At 37.3% G+C, this 17,802-nt stretch overlaps 1 long non-coding RNA gene across 5 annotated transcripts in view; it reads left to right on the top strand.

The window, feature by feature from the left end:
* The window catches only part of LOC147356952 (uncharacterized), a 785,341-nt gene that overhangs the window by 187,143 nt on the left and 580,396 nt on the right, over positions 1-17,802 (top strand). For 4 of the 5 annotated variants that reach the window (XR_015143672.1, XR_015143675.1, XR_015143671.1 and 1 more), the window contains exon 2: positions 7,799-7,872. The exons of the other annotated variant lie outside the window; for it this stretch is intronic. This is a non-coding gene — a long non-coding RNA (uncharacterized LOC147356952). The remainder of the gene's footprint in view (positions 1-7,798; positions 7,873-17,802) is intronic. 5 annotated transcript variants of the gene reach the window in all.

Here is a 17,802-nt window from a genome sequence, read left to right as displayed (position 1 = left end):
TAGGGTCACTGGAGAAGGCAATGGCACCCCACTCTAGTACTCTTGCCTGGAAAATCCCATGGGTGGAGGAGCCTGGTAGGCTGCAGTCCATGGGGTTGCAAAGAGTCGGACACTACTGAGCAACTTCATTTTCCCTTTTCACTTTCATGCATTGGAGAAGAAAATGGCAACCCACTCCAGTGTTCTTGCCTGGAGAATCCCAGGGACTGGGGAGCCTGGTGGGCTGCTGTCTATGGGGTCACACAGAGTCAGACACAACTGAAGCGAGTTAACAGCAACAGCAGCAGCATATAGGGTCATCATTACCATCTTTCTAAATTCCATATGTATATATATGTTAATGTACTATATTGGTGTTTCTCTTTCTGGCTTATTTCACTCACTATAATAGGCTCCAGTTTCATCCACCTCATTAGAACTGACTCAAATGTGTTCTTTTTTATAGCTGAGTAATATTCCATCATGTATATGTACCACAACTTCCTTATCCATTCATCTGCTGATGGATAGCTAGGTTGCTTCCATGTCCTAGCTATTGTAAACAGTGCTGCAATGAACACTGGGGTACATGTGTCTCTTTTAATTCTATTTTCCTTGGTGTGTATGAACAGCAGTGAGATTGCTGAGTCATATGGCAGTTCTGACTTCCCTGGTGGCTCAGATGGTAAAACGTCTGTCTACAATGTGAGAGACCCGAGTTCGATCCCTGGGTTGGGAAGATCCCCTGGAGAAGGAAATGTCAATCCACTCCAGTACTATTGCCTGGAAAATCCCATGGACAGAGGAGCCTGGTAGGTTACAGTCCATAGGGTCACAAAGAGTCGGACATGACTGAGTGACTTCACTTGGCTTGGCTCACTATGGCAGTTCTATTTACAGTTTTTTAAGGAGTCTCTACACTGTTTTCCAGAGTGGATATACTAGTTTGCATTTCCACCAACAGTGTAAGAGGGTTCCCTTTTCTCCACACCCTCTCAAGCATTTGTTGTTTGTAGACTTTTGATGGCAGCTATTCTGACCTGCGTGAGAGGGTACCTCATTGTGGTTTTGATTTGTGTGTCTCTGATAGTGAGTGATGTTGAGCATCTTTTCATGTGTTTGTTAGCCATCTGTATGTCTTCTTTCAAGAAATGTCTGTTTAAGTCTTTGGCCCATTTTTTGATTAGGTTGTTTATTTTTCTAGTTTTGAGCTGCATGAGCTGTGTATTTGGAGATTAATTCTTTGTCAGTTGCTTTGTTTGGTGTTATTTTCTCCCATTCTGAAGGCTGCCTTTTCACCCTGCTTGTAGTTTTCTTTGTTGTGCAAAAGCTTTTAAGTTTAATTAGGTCCCATTTGTTTATTTTTGTTTTTATTTCCATTTCTCTGGGAGGTGGATCATAGAGGATCTTTTGGTGATTTATGTCAGAGAGTGTTCTGCCTATGTTTTCCTTTAAAATTAATATAGTTTCTGGTTTGACATTTAGATCTTTAATCCGTTTTGAGTTTATTTTTGTGTAGGTGTTAGAAACTGTTCTAGTTTCATTTTTTTACAGGTGGTTGACCAGTTTTCCAAGCACCATTTGTTAAAGAGATTGTCTTATCTCCATTGTATATTATTGCCTCCTTTGTCAAAGATAAGGTGTCCATAGGTGCATGGATTTATCTCTGGGCTTTCAATTTTGTTTCATTGATCTATATTTCTGTCTTCGTACCAGTACCATACTGTCTTGATGACTGTAGCTTTTTAGTATAGTCTGAAATCAGGCAGTTGATTCCTCCAGTTCCATTCTTCTTTCTCAAGATTGCTTTGGCTATTTGAGTTTTTTTGTGTGTATTTCCATACAAATTGTGAAATTGTGTGTTCTAGTTCTGTGAAAAATACTGTTGGTAGCTTGATAGGGATTGCGCTGAATCTATAGATTGCTTTGGTAGTATACTCATTTTCACTATATTGATTCTTCCAATTCCTTAACATGGTATATTTCTCCATCTATTTGTGTCACCTTTGATTTCTTTCATTAGTGCTTTATAGTTTCCTGTATATAGGTCTTTTGGTTCTTTAGGTAAATTTATTCTTAAGTATTTTATTCTTTTTGTTTCAATGGTGAATGGGATTGTTTCCTTAGTTTTTCTGTTTTCTCATTGTTAGTGTATAGGAATGCAAGAGATTTGTATATTTATTTTATGTCCTGCTACTTTTCTATATTCACTGATTAGCTCTAGTAATTTTCTGTGTTTTTAGAGTTTTCTATGTAGAGGGTCATGTCATCTGCAAACTGAGAGTTTTGCTTCTTCTTTTCCCACCTGGATTCCTTTTATTTCTTTTTCTTCTCTGATTGCTGTGGCTAGGACTTCCAAAACTATGTTGAATAGTAGTGGTGAGAGTGGGTACCAATAGTTAATGCTTTCAATTTTTTTGCCATTGAGGATGATGTTTGCTGTGGGTTTATCAGATATGGCTTTTACACTGTTGACGTATGTTCCATCTGTGTCTACTTTCTGGACAGTTCTTATCATAAATGGGTGTTGAATTCTGTCAAAGACTTTCTCTGCATCCATTGAGATAATCATATACTTTTTATCTTTAATTTGTTTTATGTTGTTACACATTGCTTAATTTATGAATATTGAAGAACCCTTGCATCCTAGGATAAAGCCCACTTGTTCGTGACGTGTGATCTTTTTAATATGTTGCTGGATTCTGTTTGCTAGGATTTTGTGAACCATTTTTGCATGTGTGTTCATTAGTGATATTGGCCTGCAGTTTGTTTGTTTTTTGTGGCATCTTTGGTTTCAGTATTAGGGTGATGCTGGCCTCATAGAATGAGTTTGGTAGTTTATCTTCCTCTGCAATTCTCTGAAAGAGTTTGAGTAGGATAGGTGTTAGTTCCTCTCTAAATTTTTGGTAAAATTTGCCTGTGAAGCCATCTGGTCCTGGGCTTTTGTTTGTTGGAAGATTTTTGATAACAGCTTCAATTTCCATGCTTGTGATGGGTCTGTTAAGATTTTCTATTTCTTCCTGATTCAGTTTTGGAAAGTTATACTGTTCTAAGAATTGTCCATTTCTTCCAAGGTGTCCATTTTATTGGCATATAATTGCTCATAGTTGTCTCTAACAATCTTTTGTATTTCTGTGTGGTCTGTTGTGATTTGTCCATTTTCATTTCTAATTTTGTTGATTTTATTTTTCTCCCTTTTTTCTTGATGAATCTGGCTAATGGTTTGTCTATTTTATTTATCTTCTCAAAGATCCAGCTTTTAGTTTTGTTTTTTGCTATTGTCTCCTTCATTTCTTTTTCACTTATTTCTGTTCTGATTTTTATTATTTCTTTTCTTCTACTAACTTTGGGGTTCTCTTTTCTTCTCTTTCTAGTTGCTTTAAATATAAAGTTAGGTTGTTTGTTTGAAGTTTCTCTTGCTTCTTGAGGTAGTCTTGTATTGGTATGAATATCCCTCTTAACTGCTTTTACTGAATCCTATAGTTTTTGGATTGTCCTGTTTTCATTTTCCTTTGTTTCTATGAATATTTTGATTTCCTTTTTGATTTCTTCCATGATCTGTTGCTTAGCCTTCATATGTTTGTATTTTTAACAGTTTTTTTTTTTTTCTTCTTTTTCTTTCTGTACTGCTACTACTGCTAAGTCACTTTAGTCGTGTCCAGCTCTGTGTGACCCCATAGACATCGGCCCACCAGGCTCTCCTGCCCCTGGGATTCTCCAGGCAAGAACACTGGAGTGGGATGCCATTTCCTTCTCCAATGCATGAAAGTGAAAAAGTGAAAGTGAAGTCGCTCAGTCGTGTCTGACTCTTAGTGACCCATGGACTGCAGCCTACCAGACTCCTCCATCTGTAGTTGACATCTAATCTTACTGCATTGTGACTGGAAAAGATGCTTGAAATGGTTTCAAATTTTTTGAATTTAACAAGGCTAGATTTATGGCCCAGGAGAATGTTCTGTGTGCATTTGGAAAAAAGGTGAATTCCGTTGTTTTGGGGTGAAATGGCCTGTAGATATCAATTAGGTCTAACTGGCCCATTGTATCATTTAGAGGTTGTCTTCTTACTAATTTTCTGTTTGGCTGATCTATCCATAGGTGTGAGTAGGGTAATAAAGTCCACCATTATTATTGTGTTAGTGTTAATTTTCCCTTTCATACTCGTTAGCATTTGCCTTACATATTGAGATGTGCCTATGTTGGGGTGCATAAATATTTCTAATTGATTTATCTTCTTATTGGATTGGCCCTTTGATTATTATGTAGTGTACTTCTTTGTCTCTTATCACAGTCTTTATTTTAAAGTCTATTTTATCTGATAGGAGTATTGCTACTCCTGCTTTCTTTTGGTCTAAATTTGCATGAAATATCTTTTTCCAGCCCTTCACTATCAGTCTGTATGTGTCCATTGTATATTCTTGCCTCTTTTATTCTTTGCTTAGTTTACCAGAGATGCATGGGTTTATTTCTGGATTTAAATCTTGTTTCATTTTCTTTGGTTGAATCTTTAATCTTGTTTCATCTGCATCTTTTTTTTTTTTTTTATGCCATACCATACTCTTTAAGTAACTGTAGCTAGGTAGTATATATAGTCTGAGGTCATGAAGCCTGACTCTTCCAGTTCCATTTTTCTTTCTCAAGATTACTTTAGGTATTTGGGGTTTTCTGTTTCCATCAGTATCAGTATCAGTATTAGTTCAGTCACTCAGTCGTGTCCTACTCTTTGTAACCCCATGAACTGCAGCATGCCAGGCCTCCCTGTCCATCACCAACTCCCAGAGTCCACCCAAACCCATGTCCATTGAGTTGGTGATGCCATCCAACCATCTCATCCTCTGTCATCCCCTTCTCCTCCTGCCCTCAATCTTTCCCAGCATCAGGGTCTTTTCAAACGGGTCAGCTCTTTGCATCAGGTAGCCAAAGTATTGGAGTTTCAGCTTCAGCATCAGTCCTTGCAATGAATATTCAGGACTGATGTCCTTTAGGATGGAATGGTTTGATCGCCTTGCAGTGCAAGGGACTCTCAAGAGTCTTCTCCAACACCACAGTTCAAAAACATCAATTCTTCGGCATTTAATTTTCTTTTGATCTAGTTCTGTGCAAAATACTGTTGATTATTTCTATTTACTGTTGAATGCCTAGTATTTTCAGACACTGGGATACATACCAGTGTTTAAACTTAAACTCTTAAGAAGATGAAAAGAAAATTGGGCAGCTCTTTGAATCCCAACCAGAACACACACTTATTTAACAACAATTTTTTTTTTTTTAAAGAAGGTACTTGTTACATTTTCTCAAAGACTATAAAATAACTGGATTTATGTCATAAATTAAGGCTGGAAATGTTTCATGTTGGGTATGGGAAAGACATTCTTTACTCAAAATTTCTACTACTCACTGATAGGTAACAATATGAAATCAATAATCATCAATCTTAATACAAAATATTTTTAAAATTGAGGTAAAATTTCAAAAAATATTCACATATCAAGATAACATTCAATGAGTATTGACTAATCATACATCCATTTAATCAACACTTCAAGATACATTATATTTTTGCCATCTCACATAGTATACAAAAACACCTTCCAGACTATATCCATATGTCATAGGCAACCACTTTCTTATCTCTGTAGCCATAGATGAGTCTTTTCTATTTCTGAACTTTATATAATAGAATAATGCAGTATATACTTTTTATATCTGACTTCTTTCATTTAAAATAATGTTTTACAGATTCATTCATATTGTTGCATAGTGGTTGGTTTGTTATTCATAATTCTGGCTCAGTTGTACCCTGCTGTATGAGAAGTGAAAGTGTTAGTCACTCAGTAGTGTCCCAGTCTTTGAGGCCCCATGGGCTGTAGCCTGCCAGAGTCCTCTGTCCATGAAACTGTCCATCCAAGAATACCTGAGTGGGTTGCCATTCCCTCCTCAATGGGATCTTCCCAACTCAGGGATGGAACCTGGGTCTCCTGCATTGCAGGAAGATTCTTCACCATCTGACCCACAGGGAATCTCCTGCTGTATCAGTTCAGTTCAGTTCAGTCACTCGGTCATGTCTGACTCTTTGTGACCCCATGAATCGCAGCACGCCAGGTCTCCCTGTCCAGCACCAACTCCTAGAGTTCACTCAGACTCACGTCCATCGAGTCAGTGATGTCATCCAGCCATCTCATCCTCTGTCGTCCCCTTCTCCTCCTGCCCCCCAATCCCTCTCAGCATCAGAGTCTTTTCCAATGAGTCAACTCTTCACATGAGGTGGCCAAAGTACTGGAGTTTCAGGCTTAGCATCATTCCTTCCAAAGAAATCCCAGGGGTGATCTCCTTCAGAATGGACTGGTTGGATCTCCTTGCAGTCCAAGGGACTCTCCAGAGTCTTCTCCAACACCTGCTGTATAGATACACCATAATTTGCAATGCATTCTCCTTTCAGAAATTTGAGTTGTTTCTGGTTGAGACTATTAAAAATAATGTTGCTACAAGTATTCTTGAACAATTACTTTTGTGAAGAAGTGTTTCATTTTTATTGAGTAAGTACCTGGGAGTGGAATTGATGAGTCATGGGGATGTTGCATATTAACTATATAAGAAATCAGTAAGAGTTTGTAGATAGTTGTACTGTTTTACATTCCTATACTCTTGCCAATATTTAATGCTGAACTCACTTTAACTTGCATATTATGACATTAAATGCTTCCACACTGTGATTTGACGTGCATTTACCTGATTAGGAACTGTGTTATCATCTTTTCATGAGTTTATTGGCAATTTGCGTGTGTGTGTGTGTGTGTGTGTATAGGCAATTTGTATATCTTTACTATTGTTAAGAATGTTTTTTAAGACTATTTCCTAATTTTTATTAGGTGGTTATTGATATGTAGAAATTATCCATGTATTCTAGACACAAGTCATTGTCAGATATTCAGTTCAGTTCAATCGCTCAGTCGTGTCCAACTCTTTGCAACACCATAAACCCCAAAATGCCAGGCCTCCCTGTCCATCACCAACTCCCGGAGTTTACTCAAACTCATCATGTCCATTGAGTCCATGATGCCATCCAACCATCTCATCCTCTGTCACCCCCTTATCCTCCTGTCCTCAATCTTTCCCAGCATCAGGGTCTTTTCAAATGAGTCGGCTCTTCACATCAGGTGGCCAAAGTATTCAGTTTCAGCTTCAACATCAGTCCTACCAATGAACACCCAAGATTGATCTCCTTTAGGATGGACTGGTTGGATCTCCTTGTAGCCCAAGGGACTCTCAAGAGTCTTCTCCAACACCACAGTTCAAAAGCATCAATTTTTCAGTGCTCAGATTTCTTTATAGTCCAAATCTCACATCCATAAATGACCAGTGGAAAAACCATAGCCTTGACTAGACGGACCTTTGTTGCTTTTTAATATGCTATCTAGTGTCAGATATTAATAATATATAAATAGTTGATGGAGAAAACATTTTCACAATGTTTCTGATTTATTTTGTTTTCATTTTCTTTCTGATGTTGTGACAACCAGAAATATTTAATTTTTGTGAAATAAAAATGATCAATTTTTTTCATTTTTATTTTTTTTCTTGAAGAAAGTGCTGCATAACCCAAAGTAAAACTATAACTTATATATTTAATTTTTATGTTTAGGTTCTTCCATTACCCTAGTGATATGAGCTCAAAGGTACTTTTCTCATGTGCTTATCCTGTATTATTACCACTATTTATTGAAAAAAATAGAACAGCATTTTATATCCACTAATAAATACTCTTATCACTTTGTCAAAAATCAGTTGGGTCTATTTCTCTACCCAATAATGTATTCTACAGATCTTGATCAGGAGAGGCACCTGAAGCTCTTTGGGACAGAAGGGTAATTCACAGGACAGTAAGAAGAACATTTGGTGAGTAATGAGGAGTTTGCACTTCTTAGTTAAAATTTATCTGTGGCAGTAACTCTTTGGAAAAAGTCCCTAGTTTAAATTCTAGATAGTTAAGTGAGGGACAGTAAAATCTCTTGAGTCTTCAGGAACTCAGCTGCCTTTAGCTCAAAATTATTCACTAGCCAAAGTGACACATCTTGGGTACAGGCCTGTTCTGAACTCATACAGTGTATTGAACTTGTATTCTGTAATTCTTTCTAAATTCACTTATTAGGATTTTCTTTATAGACATTAATGTCTGGTATGAATATTGACAGCTTGTCATCTTTCTTTCTGATATTTTTCTTTTTATTTTATTTTCCTGCCTTGTTCCTTTGCTGAGATTTGATTATGATTATGATTGTGAATGTAAATGATTATGAATGTAAATGCTGAATGAGAACTTTCTTGCTTTCTTATCTGAAAGCATGAACATTTACTGTATCATCTTTATATGATATTAATTCTAGGTTTTTACAGGTGCAATTGATTAGATTAATGAAGTTCCTCTTTCTATCTAATTGGAGCATAATTATTATTTTTAACATCAGTTCAGTTCAGTTCAGTCACTCAGTCATGTCCGACACTTTGTGACCCCATGAATCGCAGCATGCCGGGCCTCCCTGTCCATCACAAACTCCCTGAGTTCACTCAAAGTCATGTCCATTGAGTTGGTGATGCCATCCAGCCATCTCACCCTCTGTCATCCCCTTTTCCTCCTGCCCCCAATCCCTCCCAGCATCAGAGTCTTTTCCAATGAGTCAACTCTTCGCATGAGGTGGCCAAAGTAATGGAGTTTCAGCCTCAGCATCAGTCCTTCCAATGAACACCCAAGACTGATCTCATTTAGGATGGACTGGTTGAATCTCCTTGCAGTCCAAGGGCCTCTCAAGAGTCTTCTCCAACACCACAGTTCAAAAGCATCAATTCTTCAGCTCTCAGCTTTCTTCACATGGATATGTCCAACTCTCACATCCATACATGACCACTGGAAAAACCATAGCCTTGATTAGACAGCCCTTTGTTGGCAAAGTAATGTCTCTGCTCTTGAATATGCTATCTAGGTTGGTCATAACTTTCCTTCCAAGGAGTAAGCGTCTTTTAATTTCATGGCTGCAGTCACCATCTGCAGTGATTTTGGAGCCCCCCAAAATAAAGTCAGCCACTGATTCCACTGTTTCCCCATCTATTTCCCATGACATGATGGGACCAGATGCCATGATCTTAGTTTTCTGAATGTTGAGCTTTAAGCTAACTTTTTCACTCTCCTCTTTCACTTTCCTCAAGAGGCTTTTTAGTTCCTCTTCACTTTCTGCCATAAGGGTGATGTCATCTGCATTTCTGAGGTTATTGATATTTCTCCCGGCAATCTTGATTCCAGCTTGTGCTTCTTCCAGCCCAGAGTTTCTCTTGATGTACTCTGCGTATAATGGTTATAAATAGTTACTGAGTTTTGTCACTTTTTGACTCTATTAAAACAATCATACACTTTTTTCTCTTTAATTCAATTATACTAATTGCTAAATTATATTGATTGATGCTTGTTATACTAACTGTATTCCTGGGATTACCCCCACTTGGCTATATATATTATACTTTTAATATATTGCTAGATTTGTTTTGCTATTATTATGAAAGGTTTATATTTCTAATTTTAAGAGCTGTATTGGTTTATAATATAATTTTCTTAATTGTGTCTTTGTTAGCTTTTGGGATCTATGTTACATGGTTCTCTTAAAGTGAGTTGGAAAGTTTTCTTTCAGAGGAATTCCTCAGCAAGAATTTTTGTAATTTTAGTATTATTTCTTACCTAAATTTTTGATAGAATTCATCAGTGAAGCAGTCTGAACTTTGAGTTTTCCTTCTGGAAGTGATTTTAGTTAAGAATTTAATGGAGATACTGCTATTTATATATGATCTATGATTTCAATTCATATATAGTAAATTATGTTGTTTATGGGGTTTGCTTCTTCTAAATTGTCAACATTACTAGCATGAATTGGTTTTTAATATTCCTTCATTATACTTCAGTATTCATAGAATTTGTGGAAGTATCCATCATCCCTGATATGTGTGATTTGTGTTCATTCACTCTCGCTTTCCCTCTTGAGCTCATTGTTAATTTTAATCAGCTTTTAGCTTCATTACATTTATCCATGGATTTATTTTTATTATTTCATTGATTCTCTTTCTTATCTTTCTTAATCTCCCACTTCACTTTTGGGTTTAATTTCCTTTTTTCCTTAACTTCCTAGGTTAGATACTCGATCATTCTTTTAAAATATTTCTTCTCTTATCAAGTAGGTGTCTAAAGTAATTGATGTATTTTTATTACTATTCTTTTCAAAATATTTTTTTAACTCCTTTTGGTACCTCTTCTTTTACCTATAGTTTATATAAATGTGTGTTGTTTCATTCCAAATACTTGAGATTTTACCAGATGTCATTGCTACTAATTTCTAATTAATTACATTTGAGTCACAGAATATACTTTGGAATATTTAATCTTTTCAGATTATCAAGACAATGTATTTTATGGCCCATGATACCACCAATCACCTATTCTGGGGTATGAAAGTGAAAAAGTGCAAGTGTTAGCCATTCATGTCCAACTCCTTGCAATCCCATGAACTGTAGCCTTCCAGGCCTGCCAGACTCCTCTGTATAGTGTTCTATAAATATTAATTAGCACATGTTGTTTGATAGTGTTCTTTAGATTTTCTTTGTATCTGTTGATTTGTCTACGTATCTGGTAACCTTTTTCTTTAGATTGTAGTTTTCAGTCAGTTTTTATCTGTTTAATTAATATATTTGAATAAAGTCTACCATGTTACTCTCAAACCTTTTTTCCCACCAGGTTTATGTACCTTGTTCTCTCTTACTTACCACGTTTTGGTGTTTGAGTATTTCTTATCCCATTATTCCCTCTACTTGATTAATGTTGTCATAGATTGGGTTATCTCAGAAGCATGCCCTGAGAGTAATATTTGTTAGTAGTTTAAGTTAGAGATAGTACAGGAAAACCAGTAGATAGTACAGATGTGACACAGGAAGAGAAGAAAGTTCACATAATTCAGTTACTACTGAGCATGATACTACTGAGGGCAACTGGGGCTCAGTCGTGGGGACCTCTTGGAAATGCTGTAGAAAATGTCGTGTGGTATTGGCTCCCCAAAGGAAGAAAACTAGTTTATTTGTTGACTATTTTATTTGCCATTGATAGGTGAGCCAGACTCTTTAGTCAGAAAAAGCCTCAGGCTGAGATTTGAAGTAAGAAACTACAAGTGGGAACAGAAATGTTGATTTGTGGGGGGAAATGACACCAGCTGATAAGATATCTATTCTGTTTTTCTTTCTTTCAAAGACAACTTTCAACTATTACAGGTAGGCAATTTTTGAAAATTATTGTTCAAAGTTAAACAGTGCTTAACACTCTCAAGATTTTGCCTTTGAAAATTTAATCTCATATACTATTTCTAAATTATAATATGGTTTTCATGTATTTTGATTATTTCAACACCAACAGATATTCTTGCTCTATATAGGCAGTGTTAATTTGTGAATTTGTCCCACATTTATTACCTTCTAAAATTTTAAAAATCTGTTTTATCATAGTTTACAATGGAAGACCAATTTCTTTCAACTTAATATATTCTTTATAATTCTAGTGTAAAGTAAATCTAGTGATGAAATTCCTGAATTTTGGACAGGGAGGCCTGGCATGCTGCGATTCATGGGGTCGCAATGAGTTGGACATGACTGAGCAACTGATCTAATCTGATAGTTATCTTAAAAGATACTGCACTCATTATACAATGCTGGGTTCATAGTTATTTTCTATCAGCGTATTAAAGCTATCCTACTTGCTTATTGTTTTCCGTGTTGAGATAGAGAATCCATTGTTAAATTAGTTAAGCCCCTTTTGAAGTTAGCCCTTTGAAGGTAACCTGATTTGAATACTGTTGTTGTTCAGTCCCTCAGTCATGCCCAACTCTTTGTGACCGCATAGACTGTAGCACTCCAGACTTCCCTGTCCTTCACCATCTCCTGGAACTTGCTCAAACTCATGTCCAGTATGTGGGTGATGCCATCCAACCATCTCGTCTTCTGTCTTCCCCTTTTCCTCCTGCTTTCAATTTTTCCCAGCATCCCAGAGTCTTTTCAAATGAGTAGGCTCTTTGCATCAGGTGGCCAAAGTATTGGAGCTTCAGCTTTAGGATCAGTCCTCCCAATGAATATTCAGGATTGATTTCCTTTAGGATTGAATGGTTTGATCTCCTTCCAGTCCAAGGGACTCTCAAGAGTCTTCTCCAACACCACAGTTCAAAAGCATCAATTCTTCAGTGCTCAACTTTCTTTATAGTCCAACTCTCACACTATACATGACCACTGGAAAAAACCATAGCCTTGACTAGACAGACCTTTGTTGGCAAAGTAATGTCTCTGCTTTTTAATGTGCTGCCTGGGTTTTTTCATCACTTTTCTTCCAAGGAGCAAGCATCTTTTAATTTCATGACTGTAGTCACAATCTACAGTAATTTTGGAGCCCAGCAAAATAAAGTCTGTCACTGTTTCCATTGTTACTCCATCTATTTGCCATGAAGTGATGGGACCAGATGTCATGATCTTAGTTTCTTGAATGTTGAGTTTTAAGCCAGATTTTTCATCTTCCTCTTTCACTTTCATCAAGAGGCTCTTTAGTTCCTCTTTGCTTTCTGCCATAAGGTTGGTGTCATCTGCATATATGAGGTTATTGATATTTCTACTGGCACTCTTGATTCCAGATTGTACTTCATCCAGCTCAAAATTTTGCCTGATGCACACTGCATAGATATTAAATAAGCAGGGTGACAATATACAGCCTTGGTGTACTCCTTTCCCAATTTGCAACCATTCCGTTGTTCTGTGTCTGGTCCTAACTACTGCTTCTTGCCTGCATACAGGTTTTCAGGAGATAGGTAAGGCTGTCTAGTATTCCCATCTCTTGAAGAATTTTCCACAGTTTGTTGTTATCCACACAGTCAAAGGCTTTAGCATAGTCAGTGAAGAAGAAATAGATGTTTTTTTCTGGAAGTCTCTTGCTTTTTTTATGATCCAGAAGATGTTGGCAATTTGATCTCTGGTTCCTCTGCCTTTTCTAAAACCAGCTTGAACATCTGGAAGTTCTCGGTTTATGTACCATTGAAACCTCACTTGGAGAATTTTGAGCATTACTTTGCTGTGTGTGCGTTAGTCACTCAGTTGGGTCAGACTCTTTATGGCCTCATGGACTGTAGCCCATCAGCTTCCTCTGTCCATGGAATTCTCCAGGCAAGAATACTGGAGTGGGTTGCTGTGCCCTTCTCCAGGGAATCTTCATGACCTAGGGATTGAACCTGGGTCTGTTGAACCAGCATTGGTTCCTGCATTGAACCTGCATTGCAGGCAGATTCTTTACCAATTGAGCTGTGGGGGAAGCCCATACTTTACTAGCATGTGAAATGAGTGCACTTGTGCAGTAGTTTGAACATTCTTTGGCAGTGCCTTTCTTTGGGATTGGAATGAATCTGACCTTTTCCAGTTCTGTGGCCACTGCTGAGCTTTCAAATTTTCTGGTATATTGAGTGCAGCACTTTCACAGCATCATCTTTTAGGATTTGAAATAGCTCAGCTGGAATTCCATCACCTCCACTAGCTTTGTTCATAGTGATGCTTCCTAAGGCCCACTTGACTTTGCATTCCAGGATATCTGGCTCTAGGTGAGTGATCACACCATTGTAGTTATCTGGGTCATTAAGATTTTTTTTTTTTTATAGTTCTTCTGTGTATTCCTGCCACCTCTTCTTAATATCTTTTGTTTCTGTTAAGTCCATACCATTTCTGTCCTTTATTGAGCCCATCTTTGCAAGAAATGTTCTCTTGCTATCTCTAATTTTCTTGAAGAGATCTCTAGTCTTTCCCATTCTATTGTTTTCCTCTATTTCTTTCCATTGATCACTGAGGAAGGCTTTTTTATCTCTCCTTGCTGTTCTTTGGAACTCTGCTTCTCTGCTTTCCTTTTCTCCTTTGCCTTTCACTTCTCTTCTTTTCTCAGCTATTTGTAAGGCCTCCTCAGACAACCATTTTGCCTTTTTGCATTTCTTTTTCTTGGGGTTGGTTTTAATCACAGCTTGCTGTACAGTGTTGCAAACCTCTGTCCATAGTTCTTCAGGCACTCTGTCTATCAGATCTAATCCCTTGAATCTATTTGTCCCTCACTTCCATTGTATAATCATAAGGAATTTGATTGAGGTCATACCTGAATGACCTAGTGGTTTCTCTACTTTCTTCAATTTAAGTCTGAATTTGGCAATAAGGAGTTTGTGATTTGAGCCACAGTCAGCTTTCATTCCTGTTTTTGCTGACTGTACAGAGCTTCTCCATCTTTGGCTGCAAAGAATATAATCAATCTGATTTCATATTGACCATCTGATGATGTCCATGTATAGGGTCATCTCTTATATTGTTGTAGAAGTTGTTTGCTATGACCAATATTTAAGATAATCCTTTATTTTTCCTTTTAGTTGATTTTAAGATTTCCTCTTTCCTTTTGGTGTAGGACAGTTTCACTGTGACTTATCTAGAAGTCTTTAATAAGTCTGTCTTTTTTTTCTTCTTCTTCTATTGTTTTTGCCTTGCTAGTGATCTTTTGAGCTTCATGGATCTATGGATTCAGCAGTTCTCAAAGTGTTTTTCAGCATTTGTCTTTTCACATATTTCCTCTATCCAATTCTCTTACTCCTATAAGGACATTCAAAACATTAGGTCTCTTAATACTTCCAAAGTTGTATGCCCTGCTATTTATTGATCTCTGCAACACAGATAACCAGAGTAATCATGGTTTATTTAACCTGTCTTCTTGTAACCGTGCGTTGTTATTGTTCAAACGCTAAGTCACTTCTGACTCTTTACAACCCCAATGACTGCAGCATGCCAGGCTCCCCTGTCCTTTACTATGTCCCAGAGTTTGCTAAAACTCCTGTCCTTTGCTTTACAGCATTGGACTTTACTTTCACTACTGGATATATCCACAACTGATTGTCCTTTCCCGTATGGCCCAGCTGCTTTATTCTTTCTCGAGCTATTAGTAAGTGCCCTCTGCTGTTCCCCAGTAGCATATTGGACACCTTCTGACCTTGGAGTCTCATCTTCCCTTGTCATATCTTTCTGCCTTTTCATACTGTTCATGGAGTTCTCATGACAGGAATACTGGAGTGGGTTGCCATTTCCTCCTCCCATAGGTCACGTTATATCTGAGCTCTTCATTATAACCCATCTCTCTTGGGTGGTCCTGAATGGCATGGCTTATAGCTTCATTGAGTTCTGCAAGTCCTCTCTCCATGACAAGGCTTTGATCCATGAAGGGGAACAGTGCCTTATTGTTTTCTTTCTGTATTTTGCTTCTGTCTACATTAATTGATATATTATCCTTTCTTCATAAGTAAGAGACCAACACAATTATGAAATTTGCTCATTCCTTCCTCTGTGTACCCATTTCATCCCACATGTGTATTTCTCTTTTAACATTTATAACTTTTGTTTGTATGATAATGATTAATAACTATGTCAAAGTTATCCTCTGGATATATGCAAAATGATATTAGGGGAATTTGTCTTTGTCTTTCTCTCATTATTTCATAATGTCCTTATAGCAGTAGACACACAATCAATAATCATTGTGGTGAACTTGGTGTGATTTTGCAGCTATCAACCAATGTGATAAAATATGCTTGTAGCTCCTGCTTGAATTTGTGTGAAAGATGGGCATTTTCAGTATCTCTTTGTCTCTTCTTTTACTCCTCTATCCTCAATCCAATTTGCACACTAAAGTACAAAAATACCAAAACAAGAGATAGTTAGACTCCCATCCTATGTGAGTTTCTCAGACACCATTCAAATGGAGACCAGTCTCCCATCCTCTGTAGCTTAATGTCAGAAACTTGAAGGTACAGAAGGATGTTGGCTTTGTATTGCTTTACTATCTATGAAGGATGGCAGTTTTTAATGGGCCAAAAAGGTATGTTGGGATAATACATGGTAATATCCACTTTACATATAATAATCCATCTGATTTCCTACCTTCATTGATCCCTTCTTAAGGCCTTGGTCACATAATTTATTCATATCTTCTGACCAAGCTAGGTCTGATGACTGGATTCGAGAACAATCTAGACCTTACAAGGGACCATTTTTATTTTATTTTTAAAAATCTTTATTGGGTTATAGTTCATTTGCAATGTTGTGTTAGTTTTTGTTGTACAGCAAAGCAGTTCAGTTATACATATACATATATCCACTCTTTTTAAAATTCTTTTTCCATATAGGTTATAACAGAGTATTGAGTAAAGTTCTCTGTGCTGTAGGGTAGGTCCTTATTAGTTATCTATTTTATATGTAGTAGTGTGCATGTGTCAATTCCAATCTCCAAATTTATCCCTCCCTCCCACATCCCCCCTGGTAACCATAAGATTGTTTTATACATCTTTGACTTTTTCTGTTTTGTAAATAAGTTAATTTGTACCAGGAATCAGTTCTGCTGTTAATTTACTCTGCCTTCCAGTCCTTCTTCTAGATACAGGCTCTTAAAATTTTATTCCTAGAGTTTATCTCACATTTCTCTTCCAGTTTTATTTTCTGATGCCTGAGTACCTTTTTGGATTATCACTTTAGTTCACAAGATCCCATAGGTCTGTTTGCTTTTGTTATTCCCAATGATCCACTGCTTCTTAGAGCACAACTATCTAGCATAAAACAGATGCTCTTAGCAATGTGGCTTAATTTTTTAGGATGGATATGTATATTCCTTATCACTAAATAAATTACCCAAGAGAGTAAATGTAGTTTTCAAACTTCCCTTTGCTTGGTCCTTGACTTTTCAGGATGTACATTTCACTAATGTCTAATGTGGGTTTCTTTCTTTATATTTTGCTACACCCAGGTTTGCAATTCTTTGGCTCTGTTATGTTGTAAATCCTGGTTAATTATTTCTGGGCCTTCATAATAATTACTTGTGCATGTATGCATACTCAGTCACTTCAGTCATGTCCAACTCTTTGTGACCCCATGGACTGTAGCCCACCAGGCTCCTCTGTCCATGGGATTCTCCAGGCAGGAATACTGGAGTGGGTTGTCATGCCCTCTTCCAGGGATGTTCTTGACCCAGGAATTGAACCCATGTAGCCTTCACTGCAGACAGATGCTTCACTGCTCGTCTACCAGGGAAGCCCCAATAATTACTTACTTGTCACTAATCACTGTGACTCTGAATTCACAACCCATAAGTAGTTTCCCCCATCTTGTTGGACACTCAAATGCATTTAGAAATGGCAACCCACTCCAGTACTCTTGCCTGGAAAATCCCATGGACAGAGAAGCCTGGTAGGCTATAGTCCATGGGGTCGCAAAGAGTTGGACACAACTGAGCGACATCACTTTACCCTCTTCCAGACCCCACCACACAGTGCTCACAGTATCCAAATACACTAGAATCAAAAGTCTAGCATTTCCTGGTCAGCCCTATCATTTTGCAGGGGATTCTTTAATGACAGTCTGTGTTCTGAGATAAAATGTAAATTTGGTAGGAAATCTTCATCCAGTGTGGAAGACTGTTTGGCTATTTTGTATCTGCAGTTATCTCCTTTTCCCCTAATGGCAGATAAGAGATTTTGGTTAAATCTAATCTTTGCTTTAATTTGATTATAGCTGAAAGAGTTTAAATTGTGAGAGTGTTTTAAAGCATTTTTAAAATTCCTTTAATTCCACTTGCCCAACCAAAAAGATAAACACATGTTAGCTCCAGGAATTTACATGGATCCTTCAATCAATAACTTGACAGTCACTTGTGTAAAATGATTATAGTTTTTAAAACTACTTGGTATTATTTTGTAAAACATC

This window comes from Bos grunniens, chromosome 16, assembly GCF_055505025.1.
Source record: "Bos grunniens cultivar Pamir isolate PY7600 chromosome 16, Bosgru_T2T1.0, whole genome shotgun sequence".
Lineage (NCBI taxonomy): Eukaryota > Metazoa > Chordata > Mammalia > Artiodactyla > Bovidae > Bos > Bos grunniens.
The sequence above is the reverse complement of the archived record's forward strand: the minus strand, read 5'-3'. Positions and strand labels throughout refer to the sequence as shown.